General features: G+C 36.8%; 1 protein-coding gene across 1 annotated transcript in view; it reads left to right on the top strand.

Moving 5' to 3' along the window:
* LOC130581579 (dystrophin-like) overlaps positions 1-6141 on the top strand; it is a 437590-nt gene that overhangs the window by 312993 nt on the left and 118456 nt on the right. The gene's annotated exons all lie outside the window — the stretch shown is intronic.

Here is a 6141-nt window from a genome sequence, read left to right as displayed (position 1 = left end):
TACCTGTTTGCTTGTGATAACAGCTCTCTACTGCTGCAAACTGTCAGTGTGTGCATACATCTTTTCTATGCTTGTGGTGATTCCAACCATCATGTTAAAAAAGAACAGTTTGTTTCTGCTACTGAAAAAAACTGGAGATGGACCAGAAGGTGCAGTAACAAAAGGAGCAGAAGGATTGGGATGCCARCTGAAATAGTGTTGAGGTAGAGTGGGACTGGGATTTAGGGAGGAAATGTAAATTGATTGCCTCAGATGCAGAAAGGCTGAGCTGATAGCTCAGCAGATTGTGGCACAAAAATGTGAAGTCGTCTCTTCATAGGATAATGGAGAGGGTTGAGGGAAGGTGTTTTGCATGGGAAACTGATCTGCAGAAAGGAAATTATCGCTGTAACTCACTGTCACAGCACCCAAGGCAGCACCTACTGAAGTCTGATGGGAAGACTGTGAGAGTAAGCTTTGCTATCAGAGAGTTGATGAAGATGGAGAAAGGTTTTGTAGTGATCAGCTGGGATCTAGAGAACATACTGGAGGATTGTTCCATGGTCAACAAAGTGCCTAAAATTCATGTCCTCTGCTTGTGCATCTTCTGTAGTCTCTTTTTATGACTCCCTCCACTTCTCTTCCAGAGCTGAAGTCAGCTTATCAGGGATATATTCTGTTGTTACCAGTGGCTTGATTCAGAGCCCATACTAATGGGCTGGAGCATGAATTGTTTTCCAGATAACTTATATTTCTCTTAAGACTGGTTTTTAACACTGACAATCAAAATTGTTATGTCGTTCATACAAATTTTAGTTAGTCTTTGCTAAATTATTGATTTATGTTTTTTTTTTTTAAACATTTTAGAATCTTTGAAACTGTTTCATCCTTTGTAAGGGCTTTTTCTCTCCCTTCACCCTGCCAACATGCCTTCCAGACATGATTTTCATGTCCCTCTCAGCAGCAAGCTGTCATCATCCCTTGATGTTCCTTATTTGAGGCCCATTCAAACACGTTCAGGTGAAATGGAAGTTACCAGAAATGGCAGTCATATTTTGGTGCATTCTCAGACAGCATTCTTCTTCATGGTTAAGAATGAGTAAGTGGCCAATATAACAATTTCAGATTAATTCACTAACAGCTCTACATGAAAGGGCTTAAACTTCTCTTTTGGGAGGTCGAGATGTCTAGTGTAGTCTACTGAAACAAAAAGATTAAAGAAATGCAAAAATAGATAGATACAGAACACAATTTTTMTAAAATTAAAGCTTTTCAGGACATGATCACTCTTAAATAATATCTTTTATTATGTCTTATGTAAAATTAGAAAAAAAACAGTACAACATGAAGTAAATTATTCAACAGTTTCAGATACTGTATTTGGAACTCAGTTTTCTCCTCTTTTAAGTGGGCTTAATGAAAGACTGACTCAATTTTTTAAGAACTTGACATTAAGAGAAATATCTGCTTTTCAGCCTGTTGACTGATTTAATTAATGTTCAGTAGCTTATGCTTTGCTCAGTTGCCACACTGTTCAAAGCCTTAYAAAGATACTATAGCAGATAAAATTTGAATAAATTGTGTTAAACAGTGATCAGCAAGAGTTCCTGTTTTCACTTCTGTGACCTTTATAAAGTCTTTATATTTTCTCTGTGTGTTTAGCACTTGTGGAGGGTTTTGCAGGTCTGTGAGTAGAGTAAGATTTGTGGTCTTTCTGCCATGATCTCAAACACAACTTAGTGATTGTGACCAGATTTTTTTTTTTTAAGACTAAAAAAGGGATGGAAATAATTACTCATAAGTCTAAGAAAAATATAATACTCAGGATACTCACCATAATTCTGAATTGTGAGAACTCATAAAAATATCAGAGAGTGTAAAGCTGTAATACATTTTAGAAAGTGTGCTATAATCCTGAGATTGCAGAGTTGCTTTCGTCTGCAGAACACTCTGCAACCTTGGCATACATTGGATATTTTCTGAAAACATTTAATTAATGTAAACATTAATTAATGCCTGTTTACAAGGCACATTATATATTATTAACCTTGAATGTTATCATATTGATTTATTATGTTAGTTTTCCTCTTAAACAAAAATCAAACAAATAAATTGAGAGTGTGCCCCCACCCCCCCTTAGTCTTTTAACAACAGATTTTTAAAAACAATTTATATATTAGACTCTTCTTAAACTGTGGGAATTGTAAATTTGGTTTTTCTGGAGTTTACAATATGAATGTTTTGCAATAAACCTTTGGGATACACAGAGGGGTTTTGTGTGTGGAAATTAGCTGCTATGGAGTAGTTATGCAAGTTATAGTTTCATATTAACAAGTGTTCCTAAATTAAATATATAAAATAAGCTATCTGGAAACTGGACTTAGGTGAAGTTTGAATGAAGAAAGGGATGGTCAGCTTGGAGATGACAAATGTGTTTTCTCTACCTGTGTGCAGCTGGTACATAATCTGAGTATCAAGTTTAGRAAGGTGTCAGTCTGGTGTCTCTGTGTGACCTGGAAACCTGATCATACCTGACCTAACAGTCATAGRGTTCTGAAAACACCTCTCATATCCTGCTTGTGACCTCTTGTTCGTAGGGGAAGAAGTGCTGATTGAAGAGCTATGAAAGTTGATAATGACATTATAGCCATGCATTTGCAAATGTAGTAACTGACATCTGAACAACCTTCTGGCATCTCATATGTGGAAAGTTTAAAATTTTTAAATTTTAAATTTAAATAGCAGATTTTTAGTATCTGCTATTCTTGATATTGCTCTCAAGAACAACAGAGAGTTGATATGTGTTCAGGGATCATACTTCCTCTCAATACTTTTGGTAGAAAAACATTTGAAATGTAAATGCTCAAAGGTGCACCAGCATGACCTTCAGAAAAGAGATAAAATCCCTATACAGATATGTGTTGTCAGAGTGACTGTGAGATTACATGTGTTGCTGTTTTTGACCTATAATGAGTTCTGACAGCCTCACTTATTACATCTCAAAATGTAATATCAATAAATGTGACAGATTTATTATTATTTATTACACAKTTTTTCCTACTAACTGTCAACTTACTATAGAAGAGTAGATGCCTATGTCACTTTTAAGCACTGAAATGTAAGCACTCCAAAGAAAATACTGATCTATGTTCCAAAACAATAATCACTGCTTTTAATAGTACACAGGGCCACAATGTACTGTTAAAATAGTACTGTATTTTTAAAGTGCTGCATAAGTGTAACAGCAATTTCTTACTCTTCTCCTACAAACAGGAGAGAGATGTATCAGATACATTTCCACCAAAATATCCCCTGACAGCAGCAACAGATGAGAGTGASATGTTCACTTCATGTGCAGCATTAAAGGAATCTTTTGTAGCTACTTTGGAATTACTATATTAGGACTTCTGGATAGCCCTCTATGTCTTTAACTCTGTGAGACAGAATTCAGTGTCTTTGATCAAATGTTGCTTTTTTTATTCCAAGTGGCTGTGCTAGTTCTACTGAATTTTTTTCCCATTAAAGATTTGTGGCTTGCAAATGAAATTCAGCAAGTGATAAACTAATAGGAATCTTGGTGAAAAAAAAATTGTGACCACAGTGGGCAGCTCTGAGACAATTCCCAGAACACCCTGGTACCTGCCCCACCCCCTGAGGTGTCCTGGCATAGCCAGTGTGGGGCTCTGAAATGGAAGTGGACAATGACCAGGACAATGGTTCATCTTGTTGGGAGGTGCCACCGAGGTTGAGTCAATGTCCTGTGTCCAAGCTGCTTCCATAAAAAGGGAAAAAGAGGGGTCCTTGTCATAGGAAACTCACTTCTGAGGGGGAAGAGCAGGTCCAAAATGCAGACCCTGTCTGCTTTGTAGGGAAATCTGTTTCCTCCCTAGGGCCAGGATTAAGGATGTGAAGAAGAAAGCTTCCTACCCTGAACAGCCTTCAGATTATCATCCATTATTGATGTTTCAGGTAGGCAGTGATAAAACTGCAACAGAAAGTCCAGGGGCAATCATGAGACACTTCAGAGCTTTGAGACGACTAAGCAGAGGATCAAGAGCATGAGTAATGTTTTTCTCTATCCTTCCAGGCACAGGGAATGATGAGGGAAGAAACAGCAGATCAATACCCGGTTCCAAGCTGGGTGTCACCAGTGGAATTTTGGATTTTTGATCATGCATCAGTTTACACAACACTGAGCCTGCTGGCGACAGRTGGGGTACACCTGTCTCAAATGGGRAAAAGGATYTTTGTGCAGGWGTTAKCAGGACTCAGTGAAAGAGCTTTATATGGGATTTGAATAGGGAAAAAGGTAAACCTGGCTCACTAGAGAAAAGTCTTGGAGCAGCACAACAATGTTTGACAGTGTTCGAGTGAGGTGCTTTAATCTGCCATCTCTGGGGGTRTAGGGGATGGAGAATCATCTGGCAGCAGAGATGGAATGGTTATTGATATGTTAGAAACTATGGAAAAGCCCCAAAATGATCATGTAGGAATTAGGGCTTCTCCCCCACAAAAAGGGGACATTCACCAGGTCTGCTCTTTTAAGAGGAGTAAAGGAGTTTGTTTACATAATTTAAATTCAACCCAGCTGCAATACCCGAGATCACGTTACTGAGGTTTATCAGGACACAAGGAGAACAAAGCAGTGTGGTTATCACTCTGTAATGAGAGCTAAAACAGCAAAAAGGGCACTCTCACCATGTATTATGGTCTGCTGAGCTGGACTAGGAAGAATTCTCTGTAGTACTGTGTTTGTATTACACTTAGGAGTCTTGTCTGTATAAAGAACATCAGTCATAATCATTACCATGCTGAGTAGCATTTTCATGAGCAAGACATCAGAAAAGAAGCCACTCKTATCCTTACTAAGATGTTTCTCTGCATAGTATGGAATAAAAGCAAAATGCTCGCTATTATTTCAGTAATATTGGGGAAAAGCAATAAGTTGCTGATTCTGGAGTGAAATAAACTTATGTGTGTTGGACAAGCTACTCACTAAGATAAACACTCTTCATAGAAAAGCTATGACAAAACCACCACTTCAGGTCCTGGTGAATTTTTGCAACTGAAGTGCAGTTGGTGTCATTTTTATAGGCTTTTTGCAAACCATGCCCGAAGAGAACAAAAATTAAATGAGTCAATATTATGACTCTTTACAACACACAAGAATATCCTGAACTCCAGTCTTTGTCTTATGATRGTTAACAACTTTCTCTACAGTAAAAATAAGTATCTTCTATTTTAACYATYGGWGACATTTTTTWWKKTTGASTAATGCAGTTGAATTCCAAAATTGAATTACTTAATGGTAAAAGTTTTTCAATTTAATAATATTAAGAATTTAACCATTATTTTAGACATTCTTGCAGGCTTGAACAAATTTTTACATCATTTGGATAAATATTTTTTTATGTAAATTTGCTGTGGGATGCATAATTTGAAAATATTAATTTTCTTAATCCACATTTCAAATCTTTATTGATTTTTTCTTTTTTTTTTTATTTTTTTAATAATCTACAGTACTCTCAGTAAACTAATATAAAGTAGCAGTGGCTGGATGTTTGAGCTCTCAGTTTGAGTTTCCTTTATTTTCGTGATGTCAGAGTGATTTCCATTTCACAGGACTTTGCTTCCTCTCTCCATGTGTGAAAGTCTTAAGTCAAGCATTTTGACAGAAATACTCTATCCTTAAGTAAAAATAAAAACATGCCCCAGGCARGGACTCATGACCTGGCAATCTTTATTTAGCCTGGATAGAAAAATGTTATCAGTCACACAGAAAAGCTTGATAATAGAATCTGATAAACTTAATACTAAGAAATCCATATTGAATGGGAAATATTGTTGGAAATTAATTTCTAACGTGTCTTTAAGCACATGGTATATAAACTTCTGTTTCCTGAAACTGATAAAAAAAATCATGCTATATTCTGATAAAAAGCTTAATAAGTATATACTTGCTCTTCTAATTTAGTTTGGATTTTTTTTTTTCCTGGGTACCCTTTTCTTAGTCTACAATCTGAATAATTTAGGTTGGAAACTTCCTCTGGAGGTCAGCGTGTCCAACCTCCTGCTCACAGCAGGACCAACCTCAAAGCTGCATCTCACTTCAAAGTTGGAGCATGCTGCTTGGGGTCATATCCATCCAAGTTTTGAATACAC

The sequence above is a fragment of the Malurus melanocephalus genome, unplaced genomic scaffold (assembly GCF_030028575.1).
Source record: "Malurus melanocephalus ecotype Western Australia unplaced genomic scaffold, MMel_1.1 scaffold_422, whole genome shotgun sequence".
Classification (NCBI taxonomy): Eukaryota; Metazoa; Chordata; class Aves; order Passeriformes; family Maluridae; genus Malurus; species Malurus melanocephalus.
The sequence above is the reverse complement of the archived record's forward strand: the minus strand, read 5'-3'. Positions and strand labels throughout refer to the sequence as shown.